Raw genomic sequence first — 18,467 nt, forward strand, 5'->3', positions numbered from 1 at the left:
CATATTTGCTGCTGTTCTAGTTTCTAACATGATTATTATTATAGTTACTGTTATAAATATATACCCATTACTACACAAACCCAAAATACATACATTACAGTGATATACCATTGATTTTCAATTTTGGTAAAGGTATGTTTATTAAATATATGATTTCATGAAGCCATCTGCAGTTTACGGATTGTTTACTAATATTACGCTGTTAGTTAAGGTTTAATGCCCTTTTCAAACTTACATGTTCAAAACCAGAAACATTTGTAAACCTATATGAAATCATGTATAAGTAAAAAGACTTAAAATGTGTTTGGAATCCTGACTTTACCACTTCCTAGCTATGTGAGCTTAAGCAATCACCTGGATTCTTTGAGCTTGGGGCACCCTACACACTACCTACACCTGAGTGTAGAGATGACAGGCATTCCTTTTTTGTTTGTTTGTTTTCAGAAACCCTGTTTAGATAAGTAATCTGAGTGCTTCAAACCCAGCATACCTACCACGCTGCGGCAGCCCAGTCTTGCACTATTGTATGCGTGAAATGGCACACTGGTCATTGAGAGTGATCGGTTTGCCAGGCTGCGCTCCCGAAATCAGGGACCAGTCATCAGGCCCTGGGATACTCCTAGAGGCACGAATCTCAAAGCTTATGAGAGCATCTGAGATGAGTTGAGAGAGGATGTGCGGGAGTCAGAGTGCCTGAAGGAGAGACATGGAGACTGAAGACTGGGCCCACACAGGAATCAGCCTGGGCTCAGGACTCTCTACCCACAAAATACCCTGGTCTTCAGCTCTGTCAGGTACCAAAAAGGACCTTAAATTGTTTTCAAGAAGACACTCATAAATATGGAACTCTGTGAGGCTTGCAGCCCAAAGTAGGAATCTTGCTTTCTCAGATATGTGATCAGTAATGCTTCTCACCTATAAAATGATAAATTAATATCTCACTGAATAGTACATAATTGTGGGTTTTAAAGATACTGTCTGCATAATGCTCAACACAGCTCCTGACATACAGCCGTATAGTGATAAGAAATAGTTTCAAAACATGAAGCTATTTCAAGAATCAAAAGTAGAAGCCAGATCACAAGTTCACAATTCTTGCATATTATCTCTTGCTGAACTACAGCTCAGTACTGATTTATTTATAAAGAGCTCTAATGGGGTCGGGCGCGGTGGCTCACTCCTGTAATCCCAGCACTTTGGGAGGCCAAGATGGGCGGATCACGAGGTCAGGAGATCAAGACCATCCTGGCTAACACGGGGAAACCCTGTCTCTACTAGAAACAGAAAAAAAAATAGCCAGACGTGGTGGCGGGGGCCTGTAGTCTCAGCTACTCGGGAGGCTGAGGCAGGAGAGTGGCGTGAATCCGGGAGGCGGAGCTTGCAGTGAGCCGAGATCGCGCCATTGCACCCCAGCCTGGGGGACAGAGCTAGACTCCATCTCAAAAAAAAAAAAAAAGAGCTCTAATGGTTGAAAACTCCCCATGGACTCTGTCAATACCCAAAACACTTGAGAATTTGGAAATCGTAAGTCATTAATTCTTGAACTGATGTGTACCCGAATCATCTGAAGAGATTGTTAAAACATAGATTGTTAGGACTTAATTCCAGAGTTTCTTTTCTGTAGGTGGGACTGAAATTTCTAACAAGTCATTAAGTGATTCTGATGCTGCTGGTACAGGCATCACACTACTATGAGTTATTCTGATGATTGTACCACGGCTCTGAACTGTCTTTTCTGTTTGTTAGGTCAAGTCTAAATTTACATTCTATTCAAGGAATTCAGGAAAGGCATCTGCCCACATAGCAGACCTCCAAAATGTTTTAGAAGGTAATCGTCTCTGGCCCCTGCTCATCATGATTCTTATTCTATTGCTTTTATTTCCAGTATATATTTGTTGTTATAGAACATTTCACGCATACAAAACCAAATGTTACCATTATTCCTCTTTCTTGAATTAGACTGACTATAAAAAGGACCTGATAGCTGAAGGAGATCAATTCATCGGAGAATATGACTCTTAAATTTACTTATTTAACTCACTGTTTTGGGAATTCTGAATCATTTGATGACCTTTCTCTCATAATTTCACTTATATTATCATCATTTTATTATAGGTCCTTTTATTAATTTTGTGATATAGTTTGAATAGTGTCCACACCCAAATATCATGTTGAATCATAATCCACTGAATTGAAGTGGTGCCTGGGGAGATGATTAAATCACGGGGGTGGGCTTCTTATGAATAATTTAGCACCATTCTCTTGGTGCTGTCCTCGTGCTAGTGAGTGACTTTCATGAGATCTGGCTATTTAAATGTGTGTAGCATTTTGCTCTCTCTCTCTTGCTCCTGTTTTCACCACGCAACATACATGTTCTCTCTTTGCCTTCCACCATGATTGGAAGTTTCCTGAGGCCTCCTCAGAAGCAGATGCCACTATAGTTCCTGTACAGCCTTCAGAACTGTAAGCCAATAAAACTTCTTATAAATTACCCAGCCTCAAATGTTTGTTTATTGCAATGCAAGAATGGCCTAATACATTTTATAATCATAAGTAAATAAATACAAGTAAGACTATTATGAAATATTTTCAAATAAAATAACTTTTCCACTAACATTGTGACAAACATTTGGGATCATAGTTGTTTCTAAGCCAATATATTCCATTTCTATATGTGTCATGCTAAAAGCATATTTTACTTAAATGCCAAATAAATATGCACATGTTACCAATCATAATATGAGATTTGGGGAGGGGGTAGTTAAGTAGTAAGTTGAAAATGCTATAACTATTTTGTTGCGATATTTTATATAAAAATATTTTTCTTGAGAACAAGAATAGGTGGATTATTTTAAAACAAAATGAAACAAAACCTTGATAGTTCTTATAACAAATGAAATTTGACACAACATTGTATGCTGGGCATGGTGGCTCACACCTGCAATCCCAGCACTTTAGGAAGCCAAGGTGAACAGATTGCTTGCATTCAGGAGTTCGACATCAGCCTGGGCAACATGGCAAAATCCATCTCTACAAAAAATACAAAAATTAGCCTAGCGGATGGTGCATGCCTGTGTACCAGCCACTCGGGAGACAGGCTGAGTTGGGAGGATGGCTTGAGCCCAGGAGGCTTGAGCCTGGGAGGCAGAGGTTTCAGTGAGCCCAGATCTTGCCGCTGCACCCCAGTCTGGGTGACAGAATGAAACCCTGTCTCAAACAACAACAGCAACAACAACAACAACAGCAACAACAACAACAACAACAACAACAACAAACCCAACCTTGTTTTATTTAATAACTTTGTTATGGAATTAAAATACTCAGTGGATATTTGGAGATGCCTTTCCAATTGTCTGCTCCCTTTTCCCTTCTCCCACATCTCCAGATTCTTTTTGAGGTTCGTGTGAATCTGGAATATTGATAAATATCCACCACACACCAGCTTTGAGCATGTAGATTACCAAGCCTAATCACCATATTTCATCCCTCTGGCTATATGAACTGTATTCTGACTCATCAAACATTTTAAATTAATCCAAACATAGTGCCTCTCAGGGTTTTTGTTAGCAATGCTATAAATGACAGTCTTTCTTGCATGGTATAAAGGTGAAAGCGTATAACCTGAGATCTGCTTGTTATGATTTTTCCATCAAAAGGAAAGCCACTCTGAAGGTGAAGCCAATTGTAGAGAGTAGCAATCAGAAATTAGGTCTAGTGCAATAGTACTGAATCACGGGACAGAGACTTACTTGAAGCTAACCTCTATTTGTAACATTATGAGAGCCAAAATATACTTTATTGGTTTAATTTGCTTAATATTACTTGCAAATTAAAAGACATTTTATGATACGTTATATGTGACAGTATAACAAATGATATAGATCTTGAAAATTCAAAGTGTGTTCTATATAAAGTAACTATATGTATATGTTTATTTAATAAGAAATTACATACATAAAAGTAAACTGCATATTTGCTGCATTTAGAAAATATATCTGAAATTCAAGTCTTTACACATGCAAAACTTCTGAAATTATTTGGATTGGCTTGTGTAATCAAAGTCAAATAGAAAAGCACAGTTAACATAAACTTTCAAAATAAAAACAATGTAGAATCTTTGTAAAATTATCAGGGACCTAAATGTGAGATTATATGCTTATTTTTCACTTTGAAGATTTTAAAAGACATCACATTTCATTAACTGTCTGAAAAGGAGTGCATAAAAATTAATTTGGAGTAGGTGTTCCTCCTTGCTATTAGCTAACTGAAGGCTTTGCATCAAGACGCTGAGATGATATCTTTAAACCAGATACTTTTTGATTAACTAATTTCCTAGAAGTTTAATAGATAATCCAGTAAAGTAGCTGCTAAGATTCAGCATGCTAAAAGAATCTAATAGGGGCTTCTGGTAAAAATTCAAATTTTTGGTTCCACATCCTTAGAAATTTTAAATAAGAATGTCTGTAGTTCTGTCATGAAATTTGTGAAAGCAGCTTAGATATTTTAAATGCAATTTTTCTAGAGGACCATAATCTGAGAGACATGGATCTAGAAGAGCAAATAGATAACATGCTGATTATTTTAGCAGATCTGTATGCCAGGGTTCATTCCATCAACTTACAATTTAATTTCATTTATTTGCAAATATAAATATATGTACACTTAAAAAGAAGGATACAGTAAAAATTCATGGCAATCACTTCAGTCCTTCTCCATAGATCCAATCATTATTGATAAATTTCTGTGTACATTTTGGAGACCTGCTATGCATATAAACTCAACACTCTCACTTTTGTAAGTAATTATGGAACTACATCAGGGTGAAACATTCTTATTCTTAAGATGAAGGCAGAAATAAACTAGCAGCATGCCTTTGACTCCAGGATACACTCACCAACCTGACATCTATAATGGTAGCCATTTCCTTTCAATTATAATTAGCAATATTCATTGCTTCACTGAACAGAGTTCCCAACTAATCATGACTGACTGCAGTTAAAATACCAGTTTCTAGAATGGAAACTTAGATTGATATTTGAAATGTCAGCTTCTATTTGAAGAAATGATAGTTGACAAATACAAGTAATGCATGGAGAGTAGATGACGAAAATTATTTAAATATATGCAGTAGAAAAGAGATAATGACTCCTTTTGCTATATGCACTAGATAGCATTGGGAGGTGAACTAATAGAAAAGTTTTTAATTTTATTCTTATCTTCTCATGATTAATAGTGGATTCATTCTAAAGAAGCTAAGGAAGCACTTGTCAGAAAGTCGGTAGAATCAGCTCTTAAAATTGACTTTGAACCTTGCCAGTCATGTAATCGTGACCAAGCCACTTAAATGGGTAGTTCTATCCCATCCTTACCTACAAAATAAAACTAATCATCACTGACACAATTTCTAGCTAAAAACTTGTTTTTATCCTGAAATAGGCCTGGGTTTGTCTCTTCGCGTATTGTTTGTGTGTCTCTCTCACAAACTTTGAGTTGGCACCTAGCCCCTCTTCTCATTTCACCTTTTCTTGATTTCTCTCCCAGAAAAGGTCTTGGCATTTTACTGGGGCATTGAACTGTGGGTGAATATGTGCTCAGAAAGAGAGGAATTCATAGATCAAAGCTGGATAATTTTTTTTGTTTGTTTGTTTGTTTGTTTTGAGACGGAGTCTCGCTGTTGCCCAGGCTGGAGTGCAGTGGTGCGATGTCAGCTCACTGCAAGCTCTGCCTCCCAGGTTCACGCCATTCTCCTGCCTCAGCCTCCTGAGTAGTTGGGACTACAGGTGCCCACCACCACACCAGGCTATTTTTTTGTATTTTTAGTAAAGACGGGGTTTCACCGTGTTACTCAGGATGGTCTTGATCTCCTGACCTCGTGATCCGCCCGCCTTGGCCTCCCAAAGTGCTGGGATTAGGATAATTTTTAAAAATAGCTTTATTAAGACATAATTCACACAGTATACAATAAGCCCATTTAGAGTACAAAAGTTACTGTTTTTAAAAATATATTCACAGAGTTTTGTAATCATTGTCACGATCTATTTCAGAACTGTCTTAATCGCATGAGGCTGCTATAACAAATACCATCAGCAAAGTGACTTATAAACAACAGAAATTTACTTTTCACAGCTCTGCACCATTCAATATTCATACCAGGAGTGATGGAGGTTTCCAATATCTCCACATCTGTGTTAGGCCATTCTTGCATTGCTATAAAGAAATACCTGAGGCTGGGTAATTTATGAAGAAAAGAGGTTTAATTGGCTCACAATTCTGCAGGACAGGAAGCATAGTGTCAGCATCTGCTTGGCTTCTGAGGAGGCCCCAGGGAGCTTTTACTCATGGCAGAAGGTGAAACAGGAGCAGGAAGGTCACGTGGCAAAAGCAGGATCAAGAGAGAGCAACATGGGGGTGGAAACTTATATACTGTTTTTTTTTTTTTTTAAGACAGAGTTTCACTCTTGTTGCCCAGGCTGGAGTGCAATGGCGCCATTGCCGCTCACAGCAACCTCCGCCTCCCGGGTTCAAGAGATTCTCCTGCCTCAGCCTCTCGAGTAGCTGGCATTACAGGTGTATGCCACCACATCGGGCTAATTTTGTATTTTTAGTAGAGATGGCGTTTCTCCATGTCAGTCAGGCTGGTCTAGAACTCCGACCTCAGGTGATACGTCCGCCTCGGCCTCTCAAAGTGGTGGGATTACAGGAGTGAGCCACTGTGCCTAGCACTACCACACACTTTTAAACCAACAGATCTGTTTTTTGTTGTTTTTGTTTTTGTTTTTGTTTTTTGTTTGTTTTTGAGATGGAGTCTCACTCTATCACTCAGGCTGGAGTGTAGTGGCAACCTCCTCCACCCTCCCCACCTCCATGTTCGAGCGATTCTCTTGCCTCAGCTTCCTGAGTAGCTTGGATTACAGGCACCCACCACCACGCCCGGCCAATTTTTGTGTTTTCAGTGGAGACAGGGTTTCACCATGTTGACCGGGCTGGTCTCGAACTCCTGACCTCAAATGATCTGCCCGCCTCAGCCTCCCAGAGTGCTGGGATTACAGGGGTGAGCCACAGTGCCAGACCAAAGCAACAGATCTTGTATGAACTCAGTGTGAGAGCTCACTTATCACCAAGGAGATGGCCCTAGCCATTCATGAGCAATCTGTCCCCATGATCCAAACATCTCCCACCAGACCCTACCTCCAAGATTAAGGATTACATTTCAACTTGAGATCTAGGCAGAGACATACATTCAAACTACAGCAACATATTCCCCAATACTTTTAATTACCTTGTTGCTCTTTAAAAAAAAAAAAAAAAAACATAGGCTCCCTAGTGGGTATGAGATGAAATCTCATTGTGGTTTTAATTTACATTTCCTCATGTCTCTGGTATTGAGCATCTTTTAATGTTTTGGCCATAAATGCTTTTATATCTTTTGTGGAAAAATGTGTTTGTAGACCCTTTGTCCATTTAAAAAAATCGGATTGTTTTTTCTTTTCTTTTTTTTTTTGAGACGGAGTCTCAGAAAAGTGCAGTGGTGCAATCTCGGCTCCCTGCAAGCTCTGCCTTCTGGGTTCAAGCAATTCTCCTGCCTCAGCCTCCCAAGTAGCTGGGACTACAGGAGCCCGCCACCACGCCCAGCTAATTTTTGTATTTTTTTTTTTTTTTTTTTTTTTTTTTAGTGGAGACGGGGTTTCACCATGTTGACCAGGATAGTCTCGATCTCTTGGGGTTGTCTTTTTGTTATTGAGTTGCAGAAGTATTTTTATACAATGTAGAAAGAAGCTTCTTATCAGATAGATACATGACTTGGAAACATTTTCTCCCATTTTGTGGGGTGTCTTTTCACTTTCTTGATAATGACCTCTGATGGTATCCAACCTGTCTATTTTATTTTTTGTTACTGTTGCTTTCGATGTCCTATGTTCAAATTTATAATCTAAAAATTCATAAATATTTCATCCTATGTTTTCTGTTAATAATTTTATAAATTAAGCACATATATTAATAATTTTTACTCCTTTTGAACAAAATTTTATATATGCTATATGGAATGTGCCCAACTTTGTTCTTTTACATATGGATGTCCAAAAGACTATTATTTCCCTTATTGATTTGTCTTAGAACACTTGCCTAAAATCAGTTGACTGAAAATGTGACATTTTATTTCAGAAATCTCAATTCTGCTCCATTCATCTCTAGGTTTACCTTCTGTCAGTGAAATACTGTTTTGCTTAAAGTAGCTTTGTCTCAAGTTCCAAAATCAGGAACTGTGAGTTCTCTAATATTGTTCTTTTTCAAAATAGCTTTGGCTATTCTGAGTAGGTTGAATTTCCATATAAATTTTAGGATCAGTTTTAATTTCTGCAACTAAGATGACTGGAATTTTAATAGATATTTTTCAATTTAATAATTATTTCTATTTTAACAATACTGAGTCTTCTGATCTGTGAACATGGAATATTTTTCAAATTACTTAAGGCATCTTTAATATTTTTTCTACCACATATCTTGGTTTTCATAATATAAGTTTAATACTTCTTTTGCTAAATTTATTCCTGTTTAATGTTTTTTTCACTATTAGAGTTAAATCGTTTTAACTGCATCTTTATTGGTATTGTATAAAAGCACAATTGGGTTTTGCACATAGATTTGGTATCCTGCAACCTTGTTAAATTCATTTATTCATTCTATCTAGTACATTCTTAAATTAACTACTTGGAATTTTCTATATACAAGATTATGCCATCTACAATAGAAATAGTTTTACATCTTTTCCCATTTGAATGCCTTTTTAGATAGTCTCTTACCAGGCTCAAAAAGTTTACTTCTATTTCTAGTTTATTTAAATAGTTTTTTAAATCATGAAAGGATGTCAAAAGTTGTCAAATATTTTTTATTGGTCTTATATGATCCTTTATATTTTATTCTTTATTTTATTGATATAATGAATTATATTAAATGATTTTCAGATATTAAACCATCCTTGCATTTTTGGAAGAAATTCAACTTGGTTATGGTATAAAATCCTTTTTATTCATTACTAGATTGCTAGTATTTTTTTGAGTATATTCTGTTTGCTTATATTTATAAATAATATTGGTCTGTAGTTTTTTTTTCTTGTGATATCTTTCCTTCTGACATGAAAATCTTCTGCAAAATTGTTCTGTTTGTAATTGACAGTGCACTGTTAAAGTGTCCAACTATTATTGTTGAGCTGTCGATACTTCCCTTCAATTTGTTAGGTATTTTATGCATTCAGGGGCTCCCTGAGGTGTATATGTGTTTATAATTGCTATATCTTCAATTGTAGTGATTTTTAAATCTTTATAAAATGTTCTTCTTTATCTCTAGTGTCATGCTTTGCTCTAAAGTCTATTTTATATGAAATTTGTAAAGAGACTCCAAATGTTTTAAGGTTGCTGTTTGCATGATATATCACTTTCCATCCTGCTACTTTCAATTTATTTCTTTATTTGAATATAAATTTTGCATCATATGGACAGAATATAGTTGGAGCTTTTTAACTCTCTAGTCTGACAATTTCTGCATTTTGATGAGATTGTTTAATTCGTTTTCATCTAATGTTATTATAGATATAGTTGGATTTGCCTTTGCATTTTACAGTCTTTCTATATTTTCCGTATCTTTTTTTGCCTGTCTATTCCTCCTTTAATGCTTTCTTTTTCCATTAAGTGAATAGCTGCTAACGTTACATGTTAATTATTTCAACAATTTTTTCACTATATTCTTGAGTTAACCTCTTAGTGGTTACACTACAACTTACAATATACTTTTTTTGAGATGGAGTCTTGCTCTGTCTGGAGCGCCACTGGAGTGCAGTGGCACGATCTTGGCTCATGGCAAGTTCTGCCTCCCAGGTTCACGCCACTCTCCTGCCTCAGCCTCCCCAGCAGCTGGGACTACAGGTGCCCGCCACCACACCTGGCTAATTTTTAATATATTTTTTAGTAGAGATGGGGTTTCACCATGTTAGCCAGGATGGTCTCGATCTCTTGACCTCATGATCTGCCTGCCTCGGCCTCCCAATATGCTGGGAGCCACCATGCCTGGCCTACAATATACTTCTTAACTTACGTGAAACTACTTCAGTTTTACACTAACTTTATTCTTGTGAGACATAGAAAAGGTGTTCCTCTATAGCCCTATCCTCTCTATTGTCTTTTTGTGCTATTCCTTTTACACATATTGCATCTGTAAATGTTATAAGCCCAAAATATATTATTGTAATTATTACTTTATAATTTTATATCTGCTAAAGAAGTTAAGAAATAAGAGAACAAGCATATATGCATAGTGTTTGTTATCTTAATCTTCTTATTTATTTTCTTTCTCCTCATTTGTTTCTGTGAATTTAAGTAGTCATGTGAAGTCATTTTCTTAACTGAAAAGTAACTTTGCTCCCACCTGTCTTAGTTGTGCTGTTATTGCCAAATATATTACCTTTTTATATGTTATGGGCCCAGCAATACAGTTATGTACATATTGTTTTATACCATTGATTTTTAAAAGAGTTGAGAGAAGAAAGTGTAATAAATATGTATCTGCATAGTGCTTTGTAGTTATATAGTTGCTATGACTATTACTTGATTGTCTGGTGTGAATTGGAATTACCATCTATGGTCACTTGTTAGCCTGAAGAACTTCATTTACTATTTATTTTAGGGTATATCTGCTAGCAACAAATTCTCTCAGACCAACAAAGATCCTGTGACTCTGGCCTGCTATTCCCATATTGGGGCAGGTGAACTCTTATTTGATGAATAACAGAGAGGGACACGTTTAATGTGTCTCACTTGTCAAATCAGAACGCTATATTCAAGAATGTGGAAAGCATAGGTCCAGTGACATTTGAGCTTTTCATGAAAAATTAAATTTTTGTGTTTTTGGAGAGACTCTGTACTCTTCTGTGTAGTCTTCAGCAGTATCAAGTTGGAAGCTAAGTAGGGAATGCCTACTTTACTCAATGGGTAGAATTCAAGGCCACTGTCAACACCTGGTCAATAATCCTCTTGATGAATCTTGTGTTTTTATTAGTGATGGTGTTGGGGCTTCCACTTGGAAAACCACAGACAGACAGCTGATGAAGGTGCACTGCTCAATTCCTCCCACTGCTGCTGGGATCCATCAGTGTTTCAAACATGTCAGCATATCTACCCCCACAGACCAGACGAAAAGCACAGGACTGTTTCTGATGCAGAGTCTACTACTGCTTACCAGCTTTGTAAATCTAAAAGATGAACTGTTTGTTTCCCGGAAGAATGCAGTTTGAATAGAGTGGAGAATGTATGAAACATTTGTAAAGGGTAATTTTCTGCCTTCCCTCTATGACCAAACTGGGAACACTAACATTTCAGATTCCAATTGTAAGCGTAGTGTGAGGGCAAAAACTTCAGGATATTAATAATTTTTATCTGGCATACTGTGTATGAACAGAGAGAACAAAATAGAAGAGAATATTGTGGAAATGTAATCATATGTCATTCATCATAAAGCCTGCTAATAGTAGAATCTTAGAACTACAATTAAGTAGCTTTCTTCTCCAGCCCTCTCCTGTCCCTTGCTTTGGGATTCTAAAGCAAGCGTATATTTAGCATAGGAACTTCCTCTGACCTCTGTGCTGGATGAGTTGGTGGTTTTATATATACAGATTTACCCTGGATCCCCCCCCCAAAAAAGATATCAATCATATTAATTTTATTTTCTTAAAATCATGTTATGACTTTTCATAAGCACAGTTGTTTTATGCTCTTAAACATACAAGATCAGTCCTTAAAACAGATCAAGATGTAACATTATATAGTTCTTTCATAACAGATCCTTACTAATTTTTCTCAAGTATTCTCTATTGTCCCTGCCATAAAAATTTTGGCCTAAAAAAAACGAACAGGTGGTGTGACGGTAAGAAGCCTTGTGGATGTTAATATGGCATTGCTTTCTGCAGAAAAAGAGAAAGTGCTTTCAAAATTTCAGGCTGCCAATCGATTTAGCTGGCACCTGCAGACTAAACTGTCATAGTATTTTAAGAGCAGGCATGTTGCCATCATAACAGATGGTTATGCGTATTGATAGCCAAGTGATCATGTATGTACATTGGTTATGAGTGTTGAAGGCAAGCTGCTCGGTTAAGAAGGTCAAATGGCAGTCAGTCCAGAGCTTCCACAATTAATACTAACAGGGATAGCTGTCTACTTATCATATCTTATTAGCTATTTCCTTATTTACCTCTTGAATAATTTTAGAGCTACACCAATGAGATCTTTATATTGTAATGAACTGATTACTATCCAATGGCATAGCAGATGCCCTGAATCCATTACAGAAATAATTTCAATAGCAGAAAAATTAAAAGTGCATATATACAGTGAATGGATATTTGGGTCATATATTTAGGGTTTTTTTCTTTTATGAAAAGGGATTTGATGTGAAACATTTCTCTCCAAACTTTCTTTCAAATTTTAAACAAGGCTGTCTAGCAACCTCTTACATAAATAAGAATTGCTTATTAATTTTGTGAAGTCAGTACATGGTTAAGAATCTAGTTCAAGGTAGGCAATGCTTGATTCTTACCAGTTATTTTTTCCATTCACATAAGCTAACCTCAAATTACACTGACTTATCCTGACCTCTTTCAATCTATCAGCCTTAAATATGACACTAGTATATAATTGTGTATTTATTTTGCTTCAAAAAAATTTACTAAGAATCAGGGAAAAAACAAAACAAAACAAAATACCTATTTTTCTCCTGCTCTTTAGTAGCTTGCAACCAAAGAAACTAATGTTTTTAGTGAAGAAGAAAAAAATGAATGTACAACAATGTGGTGTTGAGCTCATAAAATGAAACCCCAAAGTACGGTGCTTTGGCATACTTAGTGCTTTAAACTAAAGGAGACTGGAAGGGCCTCAGATGCAAGAAGTTCTCTCTGATCTTTTCTCATCCTCCTTTCTTCTTCCCCCATTGCTTCCTTAAGCCGATTATAGAAACTAGAATTCCTCTTCCCCAAAGCAAGTCGTAAAGGTGAGAGAGGACACTTTCTGACCTGCCTTCCCTGAAAATGGACCACAAGACCTTCATTCTAGTAGTGGCCTGCTCCATGCTTGTGGGGGAAGAAATGCTACACAAAGAGGCCAAGAATTCCAACAAACTGGCCTTGGTAAGTCTTCCCTAGTCTATTTCCATTAGAGCATAGCCTTTTTATTCAATCACATTTCTATGTGGCTTTCTATTCTTCATCAAACCTACGCATAAAAACACAATGTCTGAAGGCTCCCATGTCACATAAAATGTTATTAAATAAATGTAGGCCGGGCGCAGTTGCTCACACCTGTAATCCCAACACTTTGAAAAGCCAACACGAGTGGATCACTTGAGCTCAGGAGTTTGAGACCAGCCTGGGCAATATGGTGAAACCCCATGTCTACAAAAAAATACAAAAAATTACCCAGTGTGGTGGCACACACCTGTAGTCTCAGCTATTTGAGAGGCTGAGATGGGAGGATTGCTTGAACCCAGGAGGTGGAAGTCACAGTCAGCTGAGATTGCACCACTGCACTCCAGGCTGGGCGACAAGCAAGATCCTATCTCAAAAAAAAAAAAATTAAAAAAGTTTTTAAAAATTAAAAAAATAAATAAATGTGTTATACTGTTCTCTTGTTAATGTCTTCTGTTATAAGGGTGTTGGCTCTGGACCTTAAAATGGGTGAGGAAAAGGTATTACGCCTTTTCACCCTTACGTTGTTTTAGTGATAAACTTAATAAAAACTCAGAAAACAAGGTGAGTATGTAGACTCTCTAGAAAAGGTAGAATTTGGAAATGAAAATGTAAGAACTTTTTATCAGACAAAGGGAAAGGGAGTATTTTCCAGTGAAGGAAAACAGCATAAAAGTCCAATGAGCTAAGTGTAATATGAGTTTAAAACAAAAAGAAAATAGAAAAAACTTTACCTCAAATGAACCTCTTATAATTTTTTTTTTTTTTTTTTTTTTTGTGATGAAGTCTCACTCTGTCGCCCAGGCTGGAGTGCAGTGGTGCGATCTCAGCTCACTGCAAGCTCCGCCTCCCTAGTTCACGCCATTCTCCTGTCTCAGCCTCCCTAGCAGCTGGGACTACAGGCGCCCGCCACCACGCCCAGCTAATTTTTTTGTATTTTTAGTAGAGACGGGATTTCACCGTGTTAGCTAGGATAATATTTTGTTTTTTGAATGACTGAAATCTCATCAGCTTGCTAAAAGACTGGCATTTGATAGATTGCCTAATAAATCTTAGAAACAATATCTACATATGCATGGAAGGGCCTATATAAGGATATACATATGAAAGAAGATACCAGTCTGCTTCATCAGATAAAATATGATAATAATATTGGTTAAATAAGTTTGAATACATTATGATAATGGTAATTACATAATAATTAACATTTATTTGGAATAATCAGTATGCTAATTGCTTCATATGCATCATTACACTTAATACCCGTAGCAAACCTACAAGATACTCAGTATTCTATTCACAGTTTAATAACAGCATGGCACAGCTTAGAGAAGTTAAACTACTGGTACAGAGCCTTACTTAAATGAAAGAATGGACTGTGGATTCAATTTCAAGATTGCTTAATTTCAATGTTCGTGTTCTTAACTACTACATGAGACTGGAGAAATAAGGACAAAATTCAAAACTAAGTAAAACAGTTTTAAACTAACAATCGTGGAAGGATAGAAACTAAAGGATTGAAATACCTGAATTTTAATCATAGATCTGCCACTTTCTAACTTTGAATTTTTTCCTAGCAGTGATTTTGACATTTCTAAAATAAGGGTTCTTTATTTCAGGGTCTGTTTCTTCCCTGTAAAATTCTACAATTCTTGAAGGACATCTGAGGTTGACTTTCTGAGAGTGGTATATTAGGAATTTATGTATCAGAGTTTTAGTTTATGTTATAGATTGAATTAGAAGTTACCCACTACGTCATATTACATGATGATTTCTTTAACCATCAGATTTTAAAAACTAGTTTTTAGAATGTGAAGAGGCTCGCATATATATGTGTGCTGATGTGACCACAGAAGACGGGAGCTCGAAGTTGCAGAATAAGCAAGAAGGGATAGCTCTGTTCCGAAATGTGAGGGGGTTCAGAGGGACACTGCACTTTTATTTATTTATTTATTTATTTATTTGAGATGGAGTCTCGCTCTGTCGCCCAGGCTGGAGTGCAGTGGCGCAATCTTGGCTCACTGCAACCTCAGCCTCCTAGGTTCAAGCAATTCTCCTGCCTCAGCCTCCCGAGTAGCTGGGACTACAGGCACATGCCACCATGCCTGGCTAATTTTTTGCATCTTTAGTAGAGACAGGGTTTCACCATGTTGGCCAGGCTGGTCTCGAACTCCTGACCTTGTGATCCCTCAAGGCCTCCCAAAGTGCTGGGATTACAGGAGTGAGCCACCATGCCTGGCCAGGAACAGGGACATTGCATTTTTACAGAAGAGGAAAAAAAAAACAAAAACATTTGTACCTGGTTACCCAGAACTAGAATTCCTAATCAAATTATTGTTATTAAAAATAACATTTTTAATAAAAATTTTAATAAAATTACATAAGCATTGCTTATGTAATGTCAATTACATAATTGACATTATGTAATTGCAATTTTGGCTGCTCTATATAAAGTCAGATCTATATAATCTATATAAAATAAGAATCTATATAAAATCTATATAAAATAAGAATTGGAGAAACTAACAAGAGAATAGAATAGAGAAAGGCAGGCTAGGAGAAGGCTTTCCAAAATTTAAGGTGCATAGAGGTCATGTGGGAACCTTGCTAAAGTCTATGCTCTGATTCAGAAAAACTTGGGTGGGGCCTAAGATTCCGCATTTTTAAGGAGCTCCTAGGCGATCCTCATGTTGCTGCTGTTGAACCACACTTTGGGCAGCAAACTGCTGGGAGTCTACTACAGCCATCCAACTGAGACGCGAAGGACTTGAACAGAGTGATAGGATTACAGTGGAGAGTTGTGGGTAAGACGGAAAGGAAGAGGAATGATGATGTTTAAAAAATAAAATGAAATGAAGTTAATCTATGTTGTCAGAAATGTTTGTTTACAAGAACCCAAGCAGTACAATTATAACCCTAGATTTTAAAGCACATATATGTATTTGCTGTTATTGAGAATGACATCCACTGAGTACAACTGAAAGAGTACATAGGAGATGGGTTTTACCCATGGTTTCACTGAATTCGAAATATCCTAAGGTGATGTGGCTTGGCTCTGTGTCTCCTCCCAAATCTCATGTTGAATTATGGTCTTCAGTGTTGGAGGAGGAGCCTGGTAGGAGGTGATTGGATCATGGGGATGGATTTTCCCCTTGCTGTTCTCATGATAGTGAGTGAGTTATCACAAGATGTGGTTGATTTAAAAGTGTGTGGCACTTCCCTCTTTGCTCTTGCTACTCTCCTACCACCATGTGAAGATGTGCTTGCTTTCCCTTTGACCTTCTGCCATGATTGTATGTTTCCTAAGACCTCCCAGCCATGCTTCTTATCTCTTAAGCAGCCTGTGAAACTGAGCCATTTTAACCTCTTTTCTTTAAAATTACCCAGTCTCAGATAGTTCTTTATAGCAGTGTGAAAACAGACTAATACATAAGGTATCTTAAAAAAAAAAAAATGTGAGTATGCCAATGATCTTTAAATTCCTTGAACATGAAACAGGATTTTTTTATGTGTGTCAACCAGGCCCTGTTTTTCTGGGGAACCTCGGCACCATCAGTTTTTTTAGCTTTTCACTTGGAATGATCTGTTTGCTCTCTATTTAGACTCACAGGCAATTTTGTTAGTTTCTGTGAGATTCCTGCCCACACTTACTCAACATTTGCATCTGCACAGCTAGTCTTGCTATTTCTTCCTAAATACTAGATCTACAATCTTGGTAACATTAACCAGGTGAAGGGGTTATATGTATTCTTGGGGATCGATGAGCTAGATTTCTACAATAATTTAACAATTAACAGGAAATAAACCATTGAATCAATGATACTGGGTGTGTCTTGTTCATAAAATAACTCCACATCAAAATAACAAAATGTAACATATAATAGTTAATTCATCATCAAAAACTGATATTGTATAATTTGGTGAACAGTCACACATTTGGGAAGACTTAAGAAACTCATAATGATGGGCATGTTTGGACTTTGCATATTAAACACCAATTTTAAATAACTTTCGCCAAAATAAAACTTTCTTTCTCTGCTTCAAGCAGATAATACTAATGTTTTCTAACATATAAAGTTGTTGGTGTTTACTTGACATTAACTGTTGCATTACTTTCTTGTCTATCTCCTTTCCTTCTTTTTAGAGCACTTAGGTTAGGAAATGTGTAATGTTAAATTCTTTCTGCATCCCTTTGAAATGTAAATCTTTTGAAAACCTCTCACCAGTTTTACAACCCAGGACTGTCTTTCTCAAGGACCTGGGAGCTATTCCTTTGAAAGTCATCATCAGGGAAAATAGCATCCCATCTTCCTGGCTCTGTGGGAGGGTAGGAGCCTATAGTCAGCCTAACTCGGAGCTTAACCACCTCCTTTCAAGAAGTTAGGAGAAAGTTTACTTTTCTTGTTTTTAATTAATTCATTAATTTTAAATTAAAAAATAAAAATTACATGTATGTATCATGTACAACTTGAAGTTTTAAATATGTATACACTGTGGAATGACTAAATTGAGCTACATTATGTTAGCATATATATTAACATATGCATTATCTCACAAACATCATTTTTGTGGTGAGAAAATGCATCACAATTGCACTTGTAATCTACTTTTATCAACTTTCAAAAGTATGATACACTGTAATTATATAATAGCTCTATATAAATACATATAACTTTAGTCACTGTGTTGTAGAGTGAAGCTCTTGAAATTATTCTTCTTGTCTAAATGAAATTTTGTATCCTATAACCAATATCTCCTCACCCCAGCATCAAACCCCTAGTCCCTGGTAACCACATTATATTCTCTACTTTTATGGGGTCAACTTTTTAGATTCTACTTATGAGAGAGATGGTGAGGCATTTGTCTATTTGTGTCTGGCTTTTTTTATATATTTAGCATAATGTCCTCCAGGTTCATCCATGTTGTCACGAATGATTAGATCTTCTTCTTTTTTAAGATTGAATAGTATTATTCCCTATGTGCTTTTCCTTTGGGTAAAACCAATTAGCAAACATAGAGAAAACACATTTGCAAACTCAGGAATAACTTAATGTGCTGGACACATCCCATTGATCAAACTCCCATCAAAGGTCCTCCGATACTTTTCCACTAGCTCAGCTCAGCATTTACAAATGCTCCTGCCTTTTGCATTTCAGAACTGAGTATCCAGGCCTGCTCTGTGCTCTCTTCCCTATTGCTGGCAATGGTGTGGGAATAATATAAATTTGTTTGCTCATCTTGT

The sequence above is a fragment of the Pongo pygmaeus genome, chromosome 22 (genome assembly GCF_028885625.2).
Source record: "Pongo pygmaeus isolate AG05252 chromosome 22, NHGRI_mPonPyg2-v2.0_pri, whole genome shotgun sequence".
In the NCBI taxonomy this organism is placed as follows: domain Eukaryota; kingdom Metazoa; phylum Chordata; class Mammalia; order Primates; family Hominidae; genus Pongo; species Pongo pygmaeus.